Genomic DNA, 25,692 nt, shown 5'->3' on the forward strand with positions numbered 1-25,692 from the left:
AGTGGTTGCTGGGCTGCAAGGTTGCAAGTTTGTTGCTTTTTGGTTTCTATGGCATTCTGGGTAGATAATAGGGTGTTGCCTTGGGGTTTTTGGGTGGTTGCTAGGGTGTTGCTATGGGGTTTCTATGATGTTTTAGTGGTTACTAGGGTGTTGCCAGGCCACAAGGTTGCAAGTGTGTTGCTTTGTGGTCCTTTAAGATTCTGGGTGGTGTTAGTGTGTTGCTAGGGTGTTGCGTTGGTGTTTTTGTTTATATTTTGGGGTGGTTGCTAAAGTGTTGCTAGGCTGCTAACGTGCTTTGGCTTCCTTTGGTATTGTGAGTGGTTGTTAGGGTGTTTTTATGGGGTTTCTATGATGTTTTAGTGGTTACTAGGGTATTGCTAGGCCGCAAGGCTGCAAGTGTGTTGCTTTCTGTTCCTTTAAGATTCTGGGTGGTGTTAGTGTGTTGCTATGGGGTTTCTATTGTGTTTTTGGGTGGGTGCTAATGTGTTACTCGGTTGTAAGGTTGTTGCATTTTGGTTCCTATGGCATTCTGGGTGGTTGATAGGGTGTTGCCTTGGGGTTTTTGGGTGGTTGCTAGGGTGTTGCTATGGGGTTTCTATGATGTTTTTGGGTGGTTACTAGGATGTTGCTTGGCTGCAAGTTTGCAAGTGTGTTGCTATGGGTTCCTTTGGCTTTCTGAGTGGTTGTTAGGGTGTTTCTATGGGATTTCTATGATGTTTTAATGGTTACTAGGGTGTTGCTATGCCGCAAGTTGTTGCTTTGTGTTCCTTTAGGATTCTGGTTGGTTTTAGGGTGTTGCTATGGGGTTTCTATTGTGTTTTTGGGTGGTTGCTAAGGCGTTGCTAGGCTGCAATGTTGCATTTTTGTTTGTTTTTGGTTCGTATGGCATTCTGGGTGGTTGCTTGGGTGTTGCCTAGTGATTTATTGTTGGTTGCTATGGTGTTGGTAGGCTGTTTTTAAGTAGTTACTAGGGTGTTGCTAGGCTGCAAGTTTGCAAGTGTATTGCTTTGGGTTCCTTTGGGATTCTGGATGGCTTCTTGGGTGTTGCTATGGGGTTTCTATTGTGTTTTTAGTGGTTACTAGGGTGTTGCTATGCTGCAAGGTTGCAAATGAATTGCTTTGGGTTCCTTTGGCGTTCTGGGTGGATGCAAAGGTGGGGTTTTTTTTTTTGCTAGGTTGCTAGGTTGTTGCTATGAGGTTTCCATGGTTTTTGGGGTGATTGCTAAGGTGTTGCCAGGCTGCAAGGTTACAAGTGTGTTGCTTTGTGTTTCTTTGGGATTCTGGGTGGTTGCTAGGCTGTTCCTATGGGGTTTTCGTGGTGTTTTCAGGTGGTTTTAGGGTGTTGCAAGTGTTTTGCTTTGGGTTCCTTTGGGATTCTGGGGGGTGTTAGGGTGTTGCTAAGTGGTTTCTATTGTGTTTTGGGTGGTTGCCTGAGTGTTGCTAGGCTGCAAGGTTGCAAGTTTGTTGCTTTGGTTCCCTTTGACATTCTGGGTGGTTGCTAGAATGTTGCTCTGGTGTTTCTGTGGTGTTTTGGGGTGGTTGCTAGAGTTTTGCTAGGCTGCAAATGTGTTGCTTTGGGTTCCTTTGGCATTCTGAGTGGTTGTAAGGGTGTTTCCATGGGGTTTCTATGAAGTTATTATTGTTTACTAGGATGTTGCTAGGCTGCAAGATTGCAAGTGTTTTGCTTTGGTTTCCTTTGGGATTCTGGGTGGTTGTCAAGGTGTTGCTATGGGGTTTATATTATATTTTTAAGTGTTTACTAGGGCGTTGATAGGCTGCAAGGTTGCATCAAAGAGCTTAGAATGACCAATAGGCGACACTCAATAGAACGTGCCATTGCAACAGCAGCGCCCAGCAGCAGCCCCGGATTGCGCCATTTTAGAGTGAAAGCGATCGGCTGTCCATTGGATTTTTTGCTGTCGTGATTGCAAGCAGCTGCTTTGTTATTTATTTATTTATTTATTTATTTTAAAAGCGCAAATAAAGACTTATAATATGCTGCTGTTCAATTGGAGTTTTCATTCCAAAGTGGCCGCCGCGCCATCTAGCGGCTGTTTCCCAAATTGCACTAGAGTGTCGCCTCTTGGTGATTCTAATCTCTTTGGTTGCATCTGTGTTGCTCTCTGTTCCTTTGGGATTCTGGGTGGTTTGTAGGGTGTTGCTATGGGGTTTCTATTGTGTTTTGGGTGGTTGCTAGAGTTTTTTGGGTTGCAAGGTTGAAAGTGTTTTGAGTTGTGTTCTCTTGGCATGCTGTTATTCAGGCGTGTTAATCATTCATTATTAACATGATTTATCATTAACAAAGCTTTAGTGAATGGAGCTCTGAACATTATTGTATTGTAGTGTGCACTACTCCAACATTATCTAATGTGTTTCTAACAATTAATGTGCTTACTAATGTATTAAATACACAGTAACATATGATTGATTATCATTTAACAGTCATTAAGTGATGCTTAACGGATGTTGTTCACGGTTAATTCATGGTAACAGATGCATTAACTAACATTAGCTAACACACCCTTGTTGTAAAGTGTTAGCCATTTTTACAGTGTACAGTAAGAGCATGATAAATCCCTCTCTTGTGAAGAAACCAAACTCCAGCGCGTCGGTGTTCATATTCACTCAGCGGTGATTTATTTTTCATGCTCTGATCCAAGAATAAAGGCCTGAAGAAGAGCCCGAATCCACAGACGTGCCGAGGAAGAACAAGTGAACTGAAACGCCTGCAAACTCTATCAGAAAGTAATAATGTTTCTGCGCACCGGCGGAAGCGTCTCAGTGATGGAATAATGATGACAGAGACAGAAGAGCCTTTCATGTGAGCCTCTTGTCAGTTTCACGCCACCAGACCCAAATTAACACGTCTTGTTCAATGCTTCTGTTGCATGCAGAAAGCTGGTGAAGTTTGCATTCTGTCTGGCTTGTGTATTATTGCATGAGCATTCATGTTGGGCTGCATTGCTTTTACTCCTCTATGTAGTCAGGTCTTCATGACCTGATCCAGTTCTGGGGGTTATGATACAATACTTAACCTCTATTTTTCTAGTTTACATTGTGTCCAAAGCGACTTAAGATTGAGGAGGCATTCAGCCATTCAGCAAAAAGAGGCAATACACACAACACAAGTGCTAATTATACAGAAGAATTAGCAACAATACTCAGATAGGCTGCCCAACTGGTACTAATCAGGGCTCAACAATAAGGACTGCCCGATGGCCTGGGGCCAGCGTGTGAGATGCTCGGGACAGTAGACAGGATTGTTACTGGCCCGATTGGGCCACTGATGCCCTGTCACTAAAGTTTAATTTGCCTGTGACTACTTGTCCATGTTTTGTACAGTTTGATTTCAGTTTGGCTGGCAAGCCATCTTTTGTTTTGCAATAAAACGCCTGCACATTTTGCTGCTTTTGTTTGCAAAACACTTTGAATTTTGCTCATTGTACATTTATTAACATTTTTTAAATATTTAAATTCTAGATTTACAAACATTTTGACACATTTTTCAGTTTTTTTAATTTGTGGCTAAGAAATAGCTATTAACATTTTTTTTTGGTAGGGACAGTGAAAACATTGGCAGGGCAAGTAAAAATCTGAACCAATGGTCCGATCGGGCCAGTAGAAAAAATCCTTAGCGTTGAACCCTGCTAATAGACCCAAAGTGTGCCAAGAAAATCTCCTCCACACCATTACACAACCACCAGCCTGAACCGCTGATACAAGGCAGGATGGATCCATGCTTTCATCTTGTTGAGACAGATCATCCGAATGTGTGAGCAGAAATGGAGACTCATCAGAGCGGCAACGTTTCTCCAATCTTCTATTGTCCAGTTTTGGTGAGTCTGTGTGAATTGTAGCCTCAGTTTCCTGTTCTTAGCTGACAGGAGCGGCACCCGGTGTGCTCTTCTGCTGCTGTAGCCCATCCGCCTCAAGGTTGGACGTGTTGTGTGCTCTTCCGCAGAACTCGGTTGTAACGAGTGCTTATTAATATCCAGTTTCTTTAGTGATTATAAAGCCGGTGGCACACTGGATGTCATGAATCTGGTTTGTTGATTGTCAACCTTTTCCCTTCTGTGTCCTCCTACCAGCCGTCAGCACTTGCAATCAGCACGAGCGCTGATCAGCAGTCACCTGTTCTCGCTTTGTCATTATTGACACTCCTATATCTACCTCCCTATTTTCTTCCTCGTTTCGTCTCGTCAAGTCTCCTCGTAAATCACCCTCTTGTGTTCCTCGTTGTATGTTAAGATTGCCGCAGCTTGTTGCTCACATGTTGGCTGTGCTCTGACCATCAGCAGCCGGAGGTCAGGAGTTCCCGCATCGCAGTGGTGGGCACGGACCAATTGGCTCTCCCTCTCTCTCTCACTCCCGGCCGTGGGTGGCCCCTTTTGAGTTTTGTTTTTGAAGATCCTGATCTGTGTTTATTTCCTCTGAATTAACGGCAGACTGCCTTTGTTGAATTTAACTATTAAAAGACTGAGTTGAACTGCACAAACCTCTCTTTGGTTCTGTTCCGTGACACTGGATGAGTGTGAAGGATAATAATAATAATAATTAATAATTCGTTACATTTATATAGCGCTTTTCTGGGCACTCAAAGCGCTTTACACAATGGGGGGGAATCTCCTCATCCACCACCAGTGTGCAGCATCCACCTGGATGACGTGACAGCAGCCATTTTGCGCCAGACCGCACACCACACACCAGCTGATTGGTGGAGAGGAGACAGAGTGATGATATGCCAATCATGATATGGGGAGGGTTAGGAGGCCATGATGGACAGAGGCCAGTGGGCAGATTTGGCCAGGATGCCGGGGTTAAACCCCTACTCTTTTTCGAAGGACATCCTGGGATTTTTAACGACCACAGAGAGTCGGGACCTCGGTTTAACGTCTCATCCGAAAGACGGCGCTCACTGAGCAGTATAGAGTCCCCGTCACTATACTGGGGCACTAGGACCCACACAGACCGCAGGTTGGGCGCCCCCTGCAGGCCTCACTAACACCACTTCCGGCAGCAACCTAGCTTTCCCAAGTGGTCTCCCATCCAGGTACTGACCGGGCACAGCCCTGCTTAGCTTCAGTGGGCGACCATGTGAGAGTTGCAGAGAGCTAGCTGCCGGATCACATAACATCTCTATTAATTCATAATTACAGCTCTTTTAAATAAATAAAAAATCCTGAAATCACCAATAAACACCTCAGGCTTAATTATACAAGTGTTTTTCTAATGCATTGTATTGGAAATACTGAATTTTCTGTTTCCTATACCCCATTGGCAGATTATTCTGCTTGTTTTAGGGAAAAACTCATTACTTCTGAAAACAAAACAATATTTTTTGCTTGTCTAAAAATGCTTTTTTTTTTTTAAGAATCTTTAGATATTTGTACTAGAAACAAGACAAAAACTCTAAATAAGAAGAGCATTTGTGCAGTTTTGCAGTGTGAAGACGCTGCTTTAATAGGCACTGCTTACGTTCTGATATTGGGAAAGAGGTAAACGCGTAGGAGCAAATCAATAACAGTAAATGAGTGTGTAGAAAGACAAACACATCGGCATAATGAGCTCAGCAGGGACTGAAATAAGTATGACACTGATTCATTAACACGTGTTCCTGCGTCTCCGCCGGGACTTCAAACTTTGGAGATGCAAGCGTTAGTGTGCTTCACTTTCTGCGCATATCAAACTGTGGGAAAAACATGAAAGCTGCGGTTATTAGATCGGTTTGTGCACGCTCTGATGTAAAGCCGCTGTGAGCAGTGTGTGAATTATACTCGGAGCAGTGGGGGGTCGGCTCTTATTTAGTATTTTGTGCATGCTGCCGTGAAGTCATATGTTTGATTCAGTTCATTCTCCTGTTTGGAGGGATGAAAAGCAGATTTTGAGCTACACTGTAAACAATGCTGGGATGTTTTTGGAGTTAAAAATGGACAAACTCAAACTTGGATTTAAATTTAAATTACACTTACACTGCGATGTGGTGCCAGCAGTGTGTGATATACAGCCATACTGCACTGCTACTCGTGTGATATTGCGTTTGTACAACAGTTCAACGGCATAACCGTGTGTATAAAAAAGAAAATCAAACACTAAGGGCTCTATTTTGACGGTCCATGCGCAGAGCGCAGGGCGCAAACGCTTTCAGGGCGTGTCAGAGCGCGTTTTTGCTAATTTACGGACGGGAAAATCCGCTTTGCGCCGCGGCGCATGGTCTAAAAGGGTTGAGTTTATTTTCTTAATGAGTTATAGGTGTGTTTTAAGAATAAACCAATTAGAGTCTCATCTCCCATTCCAGCTGCGTCACGCCAAGAGCGCATTCGCTATTTACAGGATGCAAAGTAAGTCTAAGTGGAAAAAATGAGCATTTCACTAGCAAACAGTTAACAGTTTTTAACAGAAAACAGGTAAACAGAGCATCTACTGCGTGAGAATGAGAGATAATGGATCTACTTTCACTTTCGCTCTTGGATAGGGAAACCTTTACGCACAGACATCAATTAGCCTATAAATAATTAATTTTGTTTGTTAAGCGCAAAGATTTGTTTCAAAACTAAATTTTCTAAATTCAGTTCTAATTTCCAGCAAACAAATAAATGAACAATAATAACAAAATGTGCTCAAAAACCTGAGTTATATCCTAAAACACATGCTGTGCCCCATATGGTCTAAAACCTGACAGGTGGACAAATCTAAGCTTGTTTTTAATAAAACAAATATAAATATGGATATAATAAATAATACTGCTAATAATAATAACATTATACAGAAGCAAATTGTTATGAATGAACTGAAAAAGCCTCCCGAGATGAAGAAGACATAAAAGCAGTGATTTTTCATATTTATGTAGGCTAGAAAATAATATGTTTTGTAATATTTTAATCCTTTATATTTATATCCTATATCTATTCTTATTATATCCTATATATATCCTTAATATTTAAATGTTTTCATATGTAAAGATATTTGCCTATTGCTCTCTTGTGTGTATTAAGCAGTGTGTAAGCGAGGCGCTGGAGTTTAGACCGGGTTAGTTTTGGTCTAATAAAAAATCTATTATAGTTTCTCAAAAAAGCAACGCGCCAGCGGTCCACCTCAGAACGCCTTGCTTTTTAGACCAGAACGCCTATGGGCGCACAAATGAGCGCTAATGCATTTGCTATTTAAACAGCCTAGTGCAACACCTCAAAACCACTCTTGTGCCAAGCTGAAACTACCAAAAGACTATTGCGCCACGCCTTGCGCCACACTGCGCCGGGTGTATGATAGGGCCCAGAGAGTCTAAAAACCGCATAAAAATGGTCATCATAATTTTCTCGAGTGCATGCTTTAATAGGTGCTGGCGCCCTCCTGATGGGGCGCACCCCACAGTTTGAAAACCCCTGCATTAAATGAACACTATGGCTGTATGTGATTGATATACATTTAAAGGGGCCGTTCACACAAAAGTAAAAAGCATTAAAAGACTTTCTCCTGAAGTGAAGTGTAACAGGAAATACAGTTATAAAAGCACTTGGTAAATATTTGAAAGCATAAATGACATTTTTGAGCAATATGTCTTGAGCAAAGTGAGAAAGAAGCGTGTGTGTTGGTAATTCTTTCTGTCCTCAATAAGACACTTGAGGTTTGCGGGAAAAACAACAAAACCGCTGCAGGACGACTCGACACCTTTGTGGTTTGCTGAGTAATGATGATCGTAATGCTTGACTAGTTTTCTGTCAGACAGAAGTGATGTGTTGTTAATCCTGCAGACGTGTGTGTGTGTGTGTGTGTGTGTGTGTGTGTGTGTGTATGTGTGTCACCATCTGTGAACGCTGTTGTGTGTTTTTGCTGCTAAAATAAAATCAAAAAACGTCCCCTGAGGGGAAAAAACCTCTACTTGACCCTCCTGATGAAACCCGATCTGTCATTTCTGCTGAGAAAAACATCATTAAAGCTCTCTTAGGTCATCAAGCACATAAATACACATCCTATTTCTGTGTGTTTTCAGCGGAGCTGTGTAAATATCCGTATCTCAGCCAAACATTAGCGTCAAGGATGTTCACGAAGCAGGTCCCAAAAGGTGAATAAGAATAACCGACATTATTTTCATGCCTATGAAGTCAAATAAGTGCCTGTTTTGACACTTCTTGTTGTCTTGTCCCAATCATAACACATATTACTCCATAAAATACCCCTATTGACCATATTTGGAAGGGTCATGAATATTAATGAGCTCCACTCTGACATCTCTCAGTGCTCACTCTCTCTCTCTCTCTTTTTATATGTATATATTTTATACATAACAGATTCAGGGGCGAGGCAGTGGCACAGTAGGTAGTGCTGTCGCCTCACAGCAAGAAGGTCTCTGGTTCGAACCTCGAGTTGGCGTTTCTGTGTGGAGTTTGCATGTTCTCCCTGTGTTCGCGTGGGTTTCCTCCGGGTGCTCCGGTTTCCCCCACAGTTCAAACACATGCGGTACAGGTGAATTGTGTAGGCTAAATTGTCCATAATGCATGTGTCATGACTGTGTTTGTCCAGCAGATGCCACTGTAGTTCGCCAGCGACCCCCAGCGAACTACAGTGGCTTTTGAAGTACATTTCCATACATTCTTTCACGCACACACCCGGTCTGTCATCTACACTGATTTACAACCACAGCTGTCTCCGTTCTCCGTCGATTACCTGGACTATATATCCAGTCATTCATCCTCTGTTGATCGTTGTCCTTGTTGGTATGTTGTTCCCGATCTTGCTCTTGCTCTTGCTCTTGTATCTTGTCTTAGTTGTTAACGTCTATTTCAAGTTTAATCTGTTTGAGTTTCTCGTTTGTTTGTTTATTTTGTTACTTTGTTACTTTGATTTTTTGGATTTTGTCACTGTTGCTGCACTATTATTTCACATTAAAAGATCTGCACTTGGATTCTTCAACAATTTTTGTTCCTGTTTCAATCCTGAAACGTGACAGTATGTGTGTGTGTGTGTGTGAATGTGTGTGTGTGTGGACGTTTCCCAGCGATGGGTTGCGGCTGGAAGGGCATCCGCTGCGTAAAAACTTGCTGGATAAGTTGGCGGTTCATTCCACTGTGGCGACCCCAGAATAATAAAGGGACTAAGCCGACAAAAAAATGAATGAATGATTGAAATACAGGAGTGCTAATAACTCAGACTTCGACAGTATATAGTCAAACACACACTTTTATTTTGGATGTGATTAATCTTGATGATGTTTAGAATTAATCCTCGCTCTATAACAGATATCTCCTGCTCAAAGTCCCCTTTCGTTGAGATGTTTTCTTCATGGTGTATGGTGAAATGTATTTCCCATAATCTCGTCTGAACTGTGCCGTTCAGCTGTTGTTGTGCTAAACAGTCTGCATGTGTTTGTCAGGTCACCGCTGTTTTATTGCCACCAAAGCTGCGACACTAATTCTCCATTAACCAGCAGAAGGAATAATGAAACGCACAAGTTTGCCTTTCTCTATTGAGAGATCAGTGGGATTTTCTCATTAAAACACAGTCATGTCTGGATAAGCGCTCGCGATTAACCTTTCCTGCTAACTAGACGCAGGCATTCATCTGAAGAGAGGAATGTCTGAAATATGCATGCGCTTGTTTTGAACATATGATGAAAATGTTACTCCATTTGAGAAATCCTGCACAAAATGTGCTGTTGTTGTTTAGTAGAAACACTGCCCTCAAGACAAGACACACCCCAATGAAACTACAGATAATGAGTATTTTCCATTCTGTGTTGGTGTGCTTTTACATTAGGGCTGCACGATATTGAAAAAATCGGACGTCGTGATATTTAGTTTATCTGTGATTATATACTCACCGGCCACTTTATTAGGTACACCTGTCTAACTGTTCACATGGCAGCAGCTCAATGAATTTCGGCATGTAGACATGGTCAAGAGGATCTGCTGCAGTTCAAAGCGAGCATCAAAATGGGGAAGAAAGGGGATTTAAGAGACTTTAAGCGTGGCATGGTTGTTGCTGCCAGACGGGCTGCTCTGAGTATTTCAGAAACTGCAGATCTACTGGGATTTTCATGCACAACCATCTCTAGGGTTTACAGAGAATGCTCCGACAAAGAGGAAATATCCAGTGAGCGGCAGTTCTGTGGGCGCAAATGCCTTGTTGATGAGGCCAGAGGTCAGAGGAGAATGGCCAGACTGTTCCAGCTGATAGAAAGGCAACAGTAACTCAAATAAGCACTCGTTACAACCGAGCTCTGCAGAAGAGCATCTCTGAACACACAACACGTCCAACCTTGAGGAGGATGGGCTACAGCAGCAGAAGAGCACACCGGGTGCCGCTCCTGTCAGCTAAGAACAGAAAACTGAGGCTACAATTCACACAGACTCACCAAAACTGGACAATAGAAGATTGGAGAAACGTTGCCTGCTCTGATTAGTACCAGTTGAGCATGCTATCAACGCCACAGCCTACCTGAGTATTGCTGCTGACCATGTCCATCCCTTTATGAGCACAGTGTCTCCATCTTCTGATGGCTACTTCCAGCAGGATAACGCAGCATGTCATAAAGCTCAATCATCTCAGACTGGTGAACATGATGATGAGTTCACTGTACTCAAATGGCCTCCACAGTCACCAGAGCTCAATCCAATAGAGCAGCTTTGGGATGTGGTGGAACAATTCTGCTTCAATCCTCTCTCAATCCTCTCAATAACCAATCAGAGCGCTCTCTTCATTTCAACTGTCTCCAATTGGACATGCTAAATCTGGCCAATGAGTAAACCTGTCGTAGTCTGTGTGTATGTTTATGTTTCTGCATGTGAGTGTGTGTGCACTTTGATTTACTGCTTGATCAGTTCATTAGACCCCTTTCACATGTCCGTGTTCCTCGGCAGCAGAAGTGCTCATAGTGTGTAAACTCAGAGCGCAGAATGGAAGAGCACAACAAATCATCATTTACAATCCTATTTGCTGAAATAATGACAGAAAAACTCCAGGAGGGTGTTATCAAGACTTTCAAAAAGAGGAAGACAATAGTGTGAGACTGATAACGGCAGCCAGAAAAGGGAGTAATGTCAGATTTACACACACATTCACACTGCATTACACACACCTTGCATAAGTGTATATTCAGTTTGTGATGCAAAGATGATATAATGCATGCATAAATGCATATAAATATACTTATGTTAAAACGTTTGAGCATTCAAGATGCTGATGAGCTTTAAGTGCATCACAACTGTCTTGTGAAAAGGCTCCATAAAGTAAAACGAAAAGATTCACATGAAATAGTCCAGAAAATCTTGTGTTTCTGCACACAGTGGACATGTTAGTGATGGAAAACTACGGCAGTAATGTGGAGTCAGAGCCTCTGCTTGTTAATGAGCAGATCTGGGTGGCAGAATGACAAACAGGGGCTTTTGTTTAGCTGTGAATGACTGACAGCAAATGTAATTGTGTTTGATTGAAAGCAGCTGTTGCTCCGTCATAATCAGCATAAGCAGATCCTTAATAAAGCCGAGTGGATCGTCAGCTGGGTGTTGAATATTAAGGGAATAGTTCACGCAAAAATTTCAATTACCTCAAAATATAATCGCTCTGTGTAAATGACGGCTAAAAAGATATAACTAGAGAAATGTCCACTGTGCTGAGCGAGAGCGCTTCTCTACTGAACAGCGGATCATCGATGACGTAAGCTTGCCCAGACCCGAATGTAGTGAATAAGCGTGCCATGGCCCGGTTCAAGGCAACTGTACATAGTGTGAGTACGCCCAGAGAGTGTGTGTGTGTGTTTTATGGGTGTGGGTGTGAGTTTGTGAAAGCCAAAAGAGGTCATGGCAAAAAGTGGAGATGCAAGTGCACAATTACAGATTATGTTTTCCACCAGTCACAAGTTTTACACTGATTTAGTTAGTTTTAATTATAAAGCAATTTAATAGTTACAAAACTAAAATTAAGGAACAAATTATTTCTTTGAGAACCGTAAAAGAATATTTGAACCTCTTTATACTATACTGATGTCCTGTTTCTCTAGGCTTTATTGGTGATAATGGTCAGCAATGTTGGACTAGTATTGCCTTAAAACATGGGACACAAACTAACTCGACAGTACTGTGTGAATTGTGAAGTGGAGTTACTAAAAAGCTGTATCTTCAGTAAGTGTACTTATTCTTGCTATAATAAAAACTATATTTGTAGAGCAACTCATGTTCTGTTCACTGCAAAAAATGCTTTTCTTGCTTAGATTTTTTTGTCTTGTTTCTAGTCCAAATATCTATACGTTTTTAAATCAAGGAGCATTTTCTTGACAAGCAAAACATACTGTCTTGTTTTAAGAAATAATATGCCAAAATGAAGTGTGTTTTTCCTTAAATCAAGCAAAATAATCTTATCACAAATCGAAAAACAAGATTATTTTGCTATATCTCTGAATGTAAAGAGTTCTAAGTTCAATGCAAAGGGAGACCTTGGGTTTTACAGAGTTAGCTTAGCAAAGCCTACAATGAACGAATTTTGGGGACTACAAAAAATCCTTCCGCCCCCTGTGACATCACAAGTTCGTTACTGCACATCCAAACTGCGCAGGTAAGGGCCGTGGCCAGAGGCGCTGTAACGTTATAGCAGAGATGAAGCTAAAATGCGTTTAAACGCTGCTGTTTCCACAGAGCTTCGTCTGTTTCTTTATTTGTGCTTCCAAATGACACGACACAAAGACAGAAGTGCTCACAGTTCAATATTAGTTATGTTCCAGAGAATTATAAAATACACAGCAAGCATGATTTGACAAAACAGCTCCAGAATCTCTCCCAGTTCAGTGCTGGATTCGGCTAAAATCTCCTCAAAGCAGAAGCTGTGAGCCACAACCTGTAAGTGTTTTTATTTGGTAATATTGATCATGACATGTACAGTGTCTAGCGTTAACGGTATGCTGTAGCAACAATGTAAACAATGCGAAATGCTGCTTTGCGGGCAAACGATTGAGTTACATACTCATATTTATCAGCCAGACTGCTGTAAACACACACACTCCACCAGCACGTTCGTGTCTCTTATGTGCGACTGCATTGATTGTCTTCAGGCAGCTTTTCCATGCGTTTCACATCTCAGATAATGAAGCTGCAAAAGATATGTGATTCATATTACTTACACCTGCTTATTCCGGATACACGTGAAAGACGTCGTGTTACGCGTTGAGTTAAAAAAATACAGTGCTAGCAGCAGAAAAATAAATCCAGGCTCAAACAGGTCGAATCCCACATCTTGTGCTTTATTCTTCTGTCACGATATATCACAGAAAATAACTTAATCCGAGCATCAGAGAAAAAGAAATTCCCGCGCACATGCGCTTGTTGCAGAAAGTTCACACATTCACACACACACATAGACGCACACGCAAACGCTATTAAAGGAGCCGCACCCCATTTTTATTTGTTACAGACACTTGTCAGATGTTATTATAGAGAGCAGGCAGGAGGTTGACTGATTGTTTACACAGCAGAAAAGCGCGTGCTTTTACGGGCATGACATGGAGCCGATTCGCCAATAGCAGCACATTATGTCTATGACCAATCAGAGTCACTTAAGGGCGGGCCTTTCAGAGGAACGAGGAAATATATCAGTGGTTTTCATGTTAGCTGAGTAGCTGTGTATAATCAAAGTGAGATATATGAAAAAATAATGGGATTTTCTTCAAGTGAAACATGAGCACACATTGCTTTGCATCTTATAAACACAACCAAGCCTTAAAATTACATTCTGGACCAGCCCTTTAAAGATATGAAACTTTCTACTTCTCTGTTTATCCGTCTGACTTTACGGGCAGTTTCTTTTGACCACCCCCTGCCGTTTTAAAGCACTCCTATGGTGAAAAATCTACCTTTCAAGCTGTTTGGACAGTCATATGTGTAGGTATAGTGTACTGTAACAAAGGTCGTTTCGTGGGAAGAAGAAGGCAGGGTCGGCGATATCAGGTAAGCACAATTTTTATTTATAATTCTCTCTGTGTGTGTGTGCGTGTGTCGAGTCTGGATGTCGACAGGCTCTCCTCTCTCTCGGCTTCTCCTTCTCCTCCCCTTATGAAGGTGTCTCTCCGGCCCAATCACTAGAAAACACAGGTGTTAATAATTATTTATGATTAGACCACTGACCAGCCGCCGGTGTCTCCGCCTGCTCTCCCCCCTTTCTGGGTGTTCGATCACGCCTTCCCCACCACATGTACATACTGTCATATTGGGTGATCATCATCAAACGTGACCAAGAGTGAGTTTTACAAGTTTAACATGTTTTAAAACAGAGCATGTGTGTAATGAATTACTGCGATTTGCTTCACTTCACCAGCATAGCCGCGTGTCAGAACAATTATAAAGGAATACGCTTCAATCCTGGTGTGTGGACGTTAAATCCAGTGGCGTAGCGGACGGGCTCGCAGGGCACGCACCGCGGGGGAGCCCCGCGTGATGGGGGGCCTCGCGTTGTCGCGTTTTTCAATAATTGAAAATCTGGCAACCGCAATAATCAAACTCTTGGGAACAACTGTGGTCAGAACCAAAGTTCACAGGTCTGTGTTCTCTGAACACCTCTCAAGCGATGGACTACTTCATTCTGATTGCTTGCCGCCAAACCGCGTCATATCATAGCTCAAAGTTGACTTGATTTGATCTCTCTTTGACACTAACACACCGGAGAAGACGCGCCGCGCTGTTTCTCGCCGCCGATTCTCATTGAAAATGACTGACTTCTGGCTACTTTGACGCTCTCGCCGCTTTCGGTTTGTGATCGCTCCTCAGTTTGTGAAGGCTTCCCCGCGTTGTCGCTCCACCCCGCCTGCCTTCCCCGCTCCTTAATCTGTGATCGCTCCTTAATTTGTGATCGCGTCACCCCCCCAATCATCAGGGGGCCCCGTCAGTGATCCCTGCAGGGGGGCCTCCGCATTTTGCGCTACGCCACTGGTTAAATCAGGATTATTTTGTACATGAACATAACAGATATCCATACAGCAGTGGAGATTAACCTATATCCTGTCACATTTACTGTGCAAAAACTGTGCAAAGCTAAATGTCTGTCTGTGTGTGTGTGTCCGCGCTATGTGTGTGTGTATGTGTGCGTGAACTTTGTAACAACATTATATGTGATTTAATGTTGCAAATGTTGCAAAGCTCTTACTGTATTTAGTGACGCAGGTGTCTGTGATCCTTTAAGGTAATCAAAAATCACTCTACATGGTAGTGTAGACTCTTAATCAGAGGATTGTCTTAATCATATTAAAATCGGAGCATCGGTGTGCATGTACATCCTCATTGAAAGTGCCAGATGATGTTGCAAGCTGTCAGAGACAGAGTGCATTCCTCTGCCTGTAAGTTGATCATGAGCTCTCAAATGTGTCATTAAGCTTGACGTGTTTCCCCTCTTACAAGCAACTTTTGTAAAGCGTCTGCTTCACGTCGCTGTGTCAGAATCCTTGCTTGTAAAATACGCTTTTGAATGCTTAGTTCTAGCAAATGTGATAAACGTGATCATGCGCATTGATCTGAGGAGAGTCGCTCTCGCTCACCGAATGCGCTATACTGTGTGCATTGCTGCATCCGTTCACTAAGCAACAATAACAAATGCCTGACATGGCCTGTGCGTACTCCTCAAAGTTGTTTAGAATGAATGTTTAGAGATGGCGTGACAATGTCTGTGTGCCTTTGATGCATCCTATGGGTGGATCCGAACCCGAATACGGTATTCGGAAAGGCACGAATAGCGTGCTTTTAAGAATACTTAATTTCGAACAAATACTTGAAAAATTATTTGTATTCGGAAGCAAGAAAAACACTATATCAAAAAGCAGCGTTTCCTCCTGAGAACGCAGTGCATGCCCGCGTGAGTGAGTGAGAGAAGAGCGGAGGGCGGGGCGGGGTGGAGGTAAAGGTGACTAGTCTGGCACAGGCTTCTCCACACAGCAACAGAGAAGGCTCGGCTGAGCGAAAAAATACTTCACTGCATCACTATTTTTGTTAAATAGATTTTTGTACCTTACCTGGGTTCCAGAGGCAGTTTATTAACTTGTAGCGGAGTTGAAGCGAAGTTTGATCGGGATATTCCATTACGCTGCATTATTGACGTCTGCAATCGGGTGCTCTCTGTTTACGCAACATTAGCTCTGTTAGCGCGGTAATTTAGACCAGGGGTTCTCAAAGTGGGGGTCAGGACCCCTCGAGGGGTCGCGGGACAATGAAGGAGGGTCGCCTGGTGATTTTAAAAAATCTATTTATTATTATTAAATCATATAAGAATGACCATATTTTATCCATGACCTACTGAAGAGAAAAAAATAGTCGTTTATAAATACTATATAGTTACTATAGTAGCTTATAGTTACTAGTTCTATTGGATTGCGACCCCAGTGGTAATTACATTATATTAAAGACACAGCAATAGCGTCAGATGCAGCAGATTGATTTTATAACACCAGGTTAAAGTTTCTGGCCCATTTACAGCACTGACATTAAACGAAGAATATACCTGGGTGTATTGGTGTGTGTGTGACATTGCATGCAAGGTTTCTGTATTCATAACCAGGATATTGGGGGTCGCGAGTCACTGGCATCGTCATATTGAGGGTCGCAGGCTGAAAAGTTTGGGAACCCCTGATTTAGACAATAGACTGTTGACAGAGTAACGTTAATGTTCGTTTATAAAGGTTAAAACGATGCTTGTTCAGTTGTGTCGAATAGTATGCACTTATGGGAGTTATATGGTACGTCTAAATTACTATCTTTTGCAGACAGCAATGCATTTGCTATAGGCTAGTTAACCTTAGCTTAGCTTCCTGTCATTGACGGGTTTGAACCAGCACTACCTATTGCGCCACTGCCTCGCCTTCCATAATTATTATAATTGGTATAATTAAACGATACTTACACTATAAAGTAAATTAGAAGTGTAATAGAAAAAATATATATTTTTACGCCATTTTGAATTTTACTCGAATACAAACACAAATACTTTTCCCACCTCAACAAATACAAATACAGATAGAAACACCGGCTGCTCTGCACATCTCTAATGCATCCCTTGATGGTTTTTACGTCCTTGTCGCAGCACCAGTGCCGTCGAAATTAGGCCCAGAAATTCATATGCTGATTTGGTGTGGTACATACTGGTTATAAAGGTACCGGTGCTATAATGGCACTGGTCTTCGGTACCCAACCCTAGACAGCGGTAAAAACAAGTGCTGAATCAAAACTTGTTAAACTCCTGGATCAATATTGGAGTGAGTTTTGCTCGCTGGAGGAAGGACGACACCATGACTGAAGTGTTCCTGTTAGTCAGGTCATGTTCTGTGTTAAACACTTTCAGTCACGTAGAGCTGGTGCAGATTGTGTTGTTCTGAATGGGTTATCTGCACAGAAGTGTTGTTCAGCCACTGAAATCTGCCGCTGAAAGATTGATGTGACCCTTTTTAGCTTCATAAGGGCCTTTTACAGCATCCATAATGTAGATTTATATTCAGTTTAACAAAGGAACATCAGTAAACATCAGTAGTGCTATTCCACCTAGCCTGCTTTACTGAGCTGAAGAGCCTTTTATTTTCACATTGGGTCATTTCTGAACAATGACAGCCCCCCGATATTGTTCACCGCTACTCTGAATATTCACTCTGCAATAACATGTCAGTGTGGTTTAGTAATGCGTATAATTCTTGCACGCTGCCGGCCAAACACTAAACACACAGTAGTGGCTTTAGGACAAAGTGTGTGAGAGAGTGAGACCAGCGATCCTGCATGCATGAAATATTGCACATCATGACGAGTTCTGCTGCTGCTACACAACTGAACTCATGCTAGATATAATACAGTTTCTCTTTGAGAATTGTAGTAGTATAAAGCTATATGAAGTTTCTAACAAGCGAATGACATGATCTAGGGGGTCTCTGTCATCTTTGAGGTGCGTATTCATGATTCAGGAGGCATTTAGGCAGATCACCTACTGCATCTTTAATATTTACACGCATTACGTATTATACAGTGTAGTTATGTAATAATGCTAAATATGTTACTTTTATTTTTATAAATATTACATGTTGTTATTATTATATATATATATATATATATATGCTAAAGTAGTTCCAGAAAGGTTTTGTCAACTAAAAAATCAAGAAAAGAACTCTTTTATCAGTGGCAAAATTGATCCAAACAGAGCACAACTGTGAATCAAGCAAAGTGCGATTAAACTCAACAACACACACACACACCCACACCCACACACACACACACACACACACACCCACACACACACACACACACACAAAGCCACTTCAAAATGCATTGAAAAAGCAGAGCACAGAAAGAACAAAACATCCAGTCTAATGATGTGGAGTTAAAAGGACCCTCCTTCAATTATTCAACCCTTGTGCTCATCAAAGCAAACACACACACACACACACACACACACACACACACACACACACACACACACACACACACACACACAGTAACAGCAACATATGATAATTTAGAGACTGTGTAAGTGATCGGAGCGTCAGAAACAGTAAAGTGACACACACACTTGAGCTTCTGCTGCTGTGTTTTCCTGCATCTCCATCACACACCAGTGCTGATTTCACACACATCGTTCTCAGGCTTTTTCACGTCAGAATTTCAAAGGCGTCGGAGAGAATCGCTGCGAGCGGATCGTAGGCTTCAGACGCCTGCAGACGCTTCTCTGCAAACACTATTTACCATGCGTGAAAGACGAGAAGATGAGTGTGTGTGTGTTTGCACGCTCTCTGCTTTCTGATTATTAAATGATTAATATATACATATATATATACAGCTGAAGTCAGAATTATTTGCCCTCTTGAGATTTATTTTATTTTTTTTATTTCTTCTTGAAATTTTTCCCAAATGATGTTGAACAGATTCAGTAATTGTTCACAGTGTTTCCTCCTATATTTATTCTTCTGGAGAAAGTCTTACTTGTTTTATTTCAGCTAGAATAAAAGCAGTTTTTAATTGTTTTAAACCCATTTTAAGGTCAATATTATTTGACCCTTCAGCGATATTAGTGTTGGATTGGTCTCCAGAACAAACCACTGTTATACAACGACTTGCCTAATTACCCTAACTTTACCCTAATTACCCTTGTGAAGCCTTTACATGTCACTTTAAGCTGAACACTAGTGTCTTGGAGAATCTCTAGCCTAATATTATTTACTGTCATCATGGGAAAGAGAAAATAAATCACTTATTAGAGATGAGTTATTAAAACTATTATGAGTAGAAATGTGCTGAATAAAACCTCTGGTAAACAGAAATTGGGGGAAATATACAGGAATAATTCTGACTTCAACAGTATATAAAGTGTTCAGCATAAATGCGTTCAGAGAAAACTATTGAACATGTCAGCATTTTTCTGAGAAAGCATATCTGTAAAGGTGCTGGTGAATTGAAATGTACAGCAGATATTTGTAACAGCCAAATATATATGCAATCCATATATGCAAAGAAAACAAATCGAATCAGTTTACAAATGAAGTTCTGTGAAATTAAATGGAACAACACAGGGAAAAAGTATTGAACACAAGAAGAAAGGGAGGTGTAGTTCAGCAGTGAAAGCCCAGACAGCAGCTGAAATCTCTCAGTAGTTCTTTAGCAAGCCTCTGCTCTTCCTCAGTGTAAATGAACATCAGCTGCTTCAGTACAACATCTACGTTAGCAGGAGGATGAAGATCAAACCATTTCAGCAAGACAATGATCCAAAACACAGCCAAGGAGTCTCTCAGATGCTTTCAGAGAAAGAAAATCAAGCTGTAGAATGGCCCAGCCAATCACCTGAATCCTGTAGAGAAAACAAAATAAAGCTCACTTATCATACTGAGATAAAAACCCCACCCCCTAATCAATATTCAGTTTTAGTTGGAAATACGTCATCATACTAGCATAAAACCCCACCCCCTAATCAATATTCAGTTTTAGTTGGAAATACGTCATCATACTAGCATAAAACCCCACCCCCTAATCAATATTCAGTTTTAGTTGAAAATACGTCATCATACTAGCCTAAAACCCCACCCCCTAATCAATATTCAGTTTTAGTAGAAAAATAGAAAAAGTGTCATTATACTGGTATAAAACCCCACCCCCTAACCAATATTCAGTTTTAGTTAGTATAAAACCCAACCCCCTAATCAATATTCAGTTTCAGTTGGAAATGCATCATCATACTAGCATAAAACCACGCCCCCTGATCAATATTCAGTTTTAGTTGGAAATAAGTCACCATACTAGTATAAAACCCCACCCCATAATCAATATTCAGTTTTAGTTGGAAATACGTCATCATACTAGCATAAAACCCCGCCCCCTAATCAATATTCAGTTTTAGTTGGAAATAAGTCACCATACTAGTATAAAACCCCGCCCACTAATCAATATTCAGTTTTAGTTGGAAATACGTCATCATACTAGTATAAAACCCCGCCCCCTAATCAATATTCAGTTTTAGTAGAAAAAGTGTCATCATACTAGTATAAAACCCCTCCCCCTAATCAATATTCAGTTTCAGTTGGAAATGTCATCATACTAGTACAAAACCTCGGCCCCTAATCAATATTTAGTATTAGTTGGAGATGCATTATACTACTATAAACCACGCCTACTAATCAATATTCAGTTCTAGTAGAAAATGTCATCATAATCAGATTAAAGCTCAGATTTAACAAATGAGACCCACAGAACCATCAAAATCTTGACACTCTGATGAGAAACTCACATCTGAGCTATGCATGAGGCTTCATTCTCCATATGAGAACATTATTTACAACTTTATTACCTGTGAATCACAGCCTATGTGGATTCTGTTCACTAAAGTAAACATCATTGGTGTCCACGAGCACATCCTCTGAAGTAAACAAACAGTGCGTCAGCTCATGTGTGACTTGTGGCAGTGAATACATCATTACATGAAGACATGATGACATTTTTGGCTGAATTATACCTTACAAATACAGCGTGCCACACTTTTAACATCATTTAGAGGTACGTATATGAAACAGCGTGAAGACTTGTGCTAATCTCTTTATGCTTCTCTACAATTCAGCCAATTATAATTTTAAGCACAGGAGATGCTGGATTAAGATGGTGTGGAGGGTCGAATCGAGATCGCGATCTTTTATTTGATTAATCGTGCAGCTCTAATTTAGACTAGAAACAAGACAACAACTCTAAATAAGAAAAGCATTTATTGCAGTGGATTTTTGCAGTGATGTGTTTCTGAGTGAGTTTCCTCGTGTGTGTGGGTGTGCGCGTGTGTGTGTGTGTGTGTGTGTGTGTCATTCCTGAACGACTTCTGACAGCAGCAGGTTTTTGTAATTGACGGCTCTTCAAAATGACACTAATGAAAACATTCTCCATTGTTCTCTGATTAGATCGCTGCGTGCCCAGAGTTTATTGCTTTGTGATTTATGACGTGCTGCTGCATATTCCATTTCAATATTCCCTCATATTTAATTAACAGCCTCGAAGTGATCAAGTACAGATATAAATAAACACAACCATGCTGCGGTTATAAAGAGCGGAAATGGAGGAGCAGTAAACAAAGAACTAAACGTGCATTTAAAGTCTGCGTGAAACCGAAATGTAGTGTTTATTTAACTCGTGCAGATTGTTAGTCTTTAAGGTGAGCAATTAATCTGTGCATGTTAGTCTACTTGTTCTGGGAACCTGTAATAAAATCTGCTCATCTGCTTTTGCTCTGAAATGATGGTTCTTCTCTGATGACTCTGATTGGCTGAAGTATGCATAGCTATGCACCTCCAACTGCTTGTTTGCTGTAAATGAATAATGAGAGGCGGGACTCAATAATAAAAACACCGCCCCCTACTCAATATTCGGTTTCAGTATGAATTACCTCATCAAACTGCGATAAAACCCCGCCCCCTATTCTATATATTAATATTCAGTTGGAAATACCTTATCATACTGAGATATAAACCCCACCTCTAATCAATATTCAATTTCAAGTGGAAATACGTCATCAAACTGAAATAAAACTCCACCCCCTACTCAGTATTCACTTTTAGTTGGAAATACATCATACTAGTATAAAACCCCACCCCCTAATCATTATTCAGATTCAGTTAGAAATGCGTCATCAGACTAGTATAAAACCCCACCCCCTAATCAATATTCAGTTTCAGTTCGAAATACGTCATCATTCTAGTATAAAACCCCGCCCCCTAATCAATATTTAGATTCAGTTGGAAATACACCATCATACTAGTATAAAACCCCACCCCCTAATCAATATTCAGTTTCAGTTGGAAATACGTCATGCTAGTATAAAACCCCACCCCCTAATCAATATTCAGTTTCAGTTGGAAATATGTCATCATACTAGCATAAAACCCCACCCCCTAATCATTATTCAGATTCAGTTAGAAATGCATCATCAGACTAGTATAAAACCCCACCCCCTAATCAATATTTAGTTTCAGTTCGAAATACGTCATCATTCTAGTATAAAACCCCGCCCCCTAATCAATATTTAGATTCAGTTGGAAATACACCATCATACTAGTATAAAACCCCACCCCCTAATCAATATTCAGTTTCAGTTGGAAATACGTCATGCTAGTATAAAACCCCACCCCCTAATCAATATTCAGTTTCAGTTGGAAATACATCATACTAGTATAAAACCCCGCCCCCTAATCAATATTCAGTTTCAGTTGGAAATAAGTCATGCTAGTATAAAACCCCACCCCCTAATCAATATTTAGATTCAGTTGGAGATGCGTCATCATACCAGTGGAAATCTTACGTTGTCATGCTTTAGTTGGGAATACATCATCATAATAGTATAAAACCACACCCCCTAATCAATATTCGGTTTATAACTGAATTATATATGTGTTGTTTATTAATTTTAAAAAAAATTTTGCTTGATAACTGTCTTGAAATTTATTATTAATATTTCTATTGCCAAATACATGAATTTTACAAATACCAAATATAACCAAATACGTAATTTATCATTTTTTTCTATTTTAAGCCTCTTCCTGATTAGCCCGAGCCTCTAAACTCCAGCAGAAATCTCATCTTCATCATCTTCAAGTGCTTCATGTCACATTATTCTGCTTTAAATCCTCCATCAGTGTAAATCCCCAACATCTGAAGTCCAAATATGAAGAGACAAAGTCAGTGTGACTAATAATCATTCCAGCACTTTCCTCTCACAAACCCAGCCTGAATCTCGCTCATATTCACATGTTTAAGACGCTCATGAATAAACATGAGCTGCGTTTAATTATTGCCCCAATTTGGGCATTTCTTCAGTGACAGGAAGTTAATCTTGCCGGGGAGAGGATTACCATACTACACCTGCGAGATGACATGAATCTGAATTATCCGCCGGAATAAATGATATACACTAAAGCGCATTAATTGGAGACAGCGTGTTCAGTCCTGTCGAGAACCAAACTCACGACTGAACTACTGAAGTATGACGCAACCTTCGGAAAATTAAAGTCACGTTGTAGAGTTGAGTTTTCAACATCAAAAGTGGACAGAGCAATGTCAAAACGCAATTCACAACCTTTAATAAAAATAATATGTGGTGAATAAATTGCAGGGTTTTGTGCTAGTATGATGACATTCCAACTGAAACTGAATATTGATTAGGGGGCGGGGTTTTGTGCTAGTATGATGACATTCCAACTGAAACTGAATATTGATTAGGGGGCGGGGTTTTGTACTAGTATGATGACATTTCCAACTGAAACTGAATATTGATTAGGGGGTGGGGTTTTGTGCTAGTATGATGACATTTCTAACTGAAACTGAATATTGATTAGGGGGCGAGGTTTTGTACTAGTATGATGACATTTCCAACTGAAACTGAATATTGATTAGGGGGCGGGGTTTTATATGATGATGTATTTCCAACTAAAACTGAATATTGATTAGGGGGCGGGGTTTTGTACTAGTATGATGAAATTTCCAGCTGAAACTGAATATTGATTAGGGGGTGGGGTTTTGTACTAGTATGATGAAATTTCCAACTGAAACTGAATATTGATTAGGGGGGCGGGGTTTTATGGTAGTATGATGACGTATTTCCAACTGAACCGGAATATTGATTAGGGGGTGGGGTTTTATAATAGTATGATGACGTATTTTCAACTGAAACTGAATATTGATTAGGGTGCTGAGTTTTATAATAGTATGATCATATATTTCCAACTAAAACTGAATATTGATTAGGGGGCGGTGTTTTATACTAGTATGATAACGTATTTCCAACTGAAACTGAATATTGATTAGGGGGCGGGGTTTTGTACTAGTATGATGAAATTTCCAACTGAAACTGAATATTGATTAGGGGGGCGGGGTTTTATGGTAGTATGATGACGTATTTCCAACTGAAACTGAATATTGATTAGGGTGCTGAGTTTTATAATAGTATGATGACGTATTTCCAACTAAAACTGAATATTGATTAGGGGGCGGTGTTTTATACTAGTATGATAACGTATTTCCAACTGAAACTGAATATTGATTAGGGGGGCGGGGTTTTGTACTAGTTTGATGACATATAACTAAAACTGAATATTGATTAATGACCGGGACATGAGTATGTATTTTCACAATGAAAGCCCAAATCATCATTTAAATGCACAATCTGAATAGTTTTTCATAAAATGTCAAGCATTTGCTTATTTTTATTTAAAGTTCATGTCCTGCCGCCCAAAATTACATTGCAAATCCATGCTGTTTTTAGTGTGTGACGTTAAACGTGCCCTTGCTTGTTCATTGTGTGTGAAACGGCGTCTGATTAGCATACAGAGATGAATAAACGAGCTGCGTGTGTTATGATCCAGTCCTGCAGTTTGCTTCTCTGATCCATGATCAAGCAAATTAAAGGTGTGGATTTGTGTGCTAATTGCCTATTCATTCGCTGTGTGTTCCCTGCTGTAATTCATAAAGCCTCAAACACACACACCTGCAAATACACACCATCACAACATGGATTCTGAAGGTCAACCTGTATTATTTGATTTACTGTGTTTGAACTTTGCTCTACAGTATGTGGGTTTAAAGTATTTGATTTTATTGTATTATTATTTTTTTATCCATTATTGTTGATTTATGTTTTTTATTATATTAATATTTTGCCAAGTAGCTATTTTCTATATGAATATTTTGTATATATATTTATATGAATTTTATTTGTATATGGGTTATGATTATTAATGTTATTTACTTATTTATTTATTTACAGACATATATTATAGTTTTTGTATCACCATAGCAACTGTAAAATCACCACTACAGATCAAAACTGGAGTGGTCGCGTTACCATAGCAACTATAGAATCACCACAACAAACCAACTCTAGCTGTTGTGTTACTATAGCAACTGTAGAATCACCACAACAGATCAATTACTATAGTTGTTGTGTTACTATAGCAACTGTAGAATCACCACAACAGATCAGTTGCTATAGTTGTTGTGTTACTATAGCAACTGTAGAATCACCACAACAGATCAATTACTATAGTTGTTGTGTTACCATAGCAACTGTAGAATCACCACAACAGATCGATTACTCTAGCTGTTGTGTTACTCTAGCAACTGTTGAATCACCACAACAGATCAACTACTGTAGTTGTTGTGTTACTATAGCAACTGTAAAATCACCACAACAGAACAATTACTGTAGTTGTTGTGTTACTTTAGCAACTGTAGA

General features: G+C 40.5%; 1 protein-coding gene and 1 long non-coding RNA gene across 4 annotated transcripts in view; one reads left to right on the forward strand and one right to left on the reverse strand.

Moving 5' to 3' along the window:
- The window catches only part of LOC147839513 (uncharacterized), a 243,096-nt gene extending 231,599 nt beyond the window's left edge, over positions 1-11,497 (reverse strand). The window contains exons 1-2 of the long non-coding RNA XR_015519216.1: positions 10,400-11,497; positions 1,989-3,842 (exon numbers count right to left, since the gene is read on the reverse strand). This is a non-coding gene — a long non-coding RNA (uncharacterized LOC147839513). The remainder of the gene's footprint in view (positions 1-1,988; positions 3,843-10,399) is intronic.
- The window catches only part of LOC101884676 (MAM domain-containing glycosylphosphatidylinositol anchor protein 2), a 373,415-nt gene that overhangs the window by 30,391 nt on the left and 317,332 nt on the right, over positions 1-25,692 (forward strand). The gene's annotated exons all lie outside the window — the stretch shown is intronic.

The sequence above is a fragment of the Danio rerio genome, chromosome 20 (assembly GCF_052040795.2).
Source record: "Danio rerio strain M-AB ecotype USA chromosome 20, GRCz13ab, whole genome shotgun sequence".
Classification (NCBI taxonomy): Eukaryota; Metazoa; Chordata; class Actinopteri; order Cypriniformes; family Danionidae; genus Danio; species Danio rerio.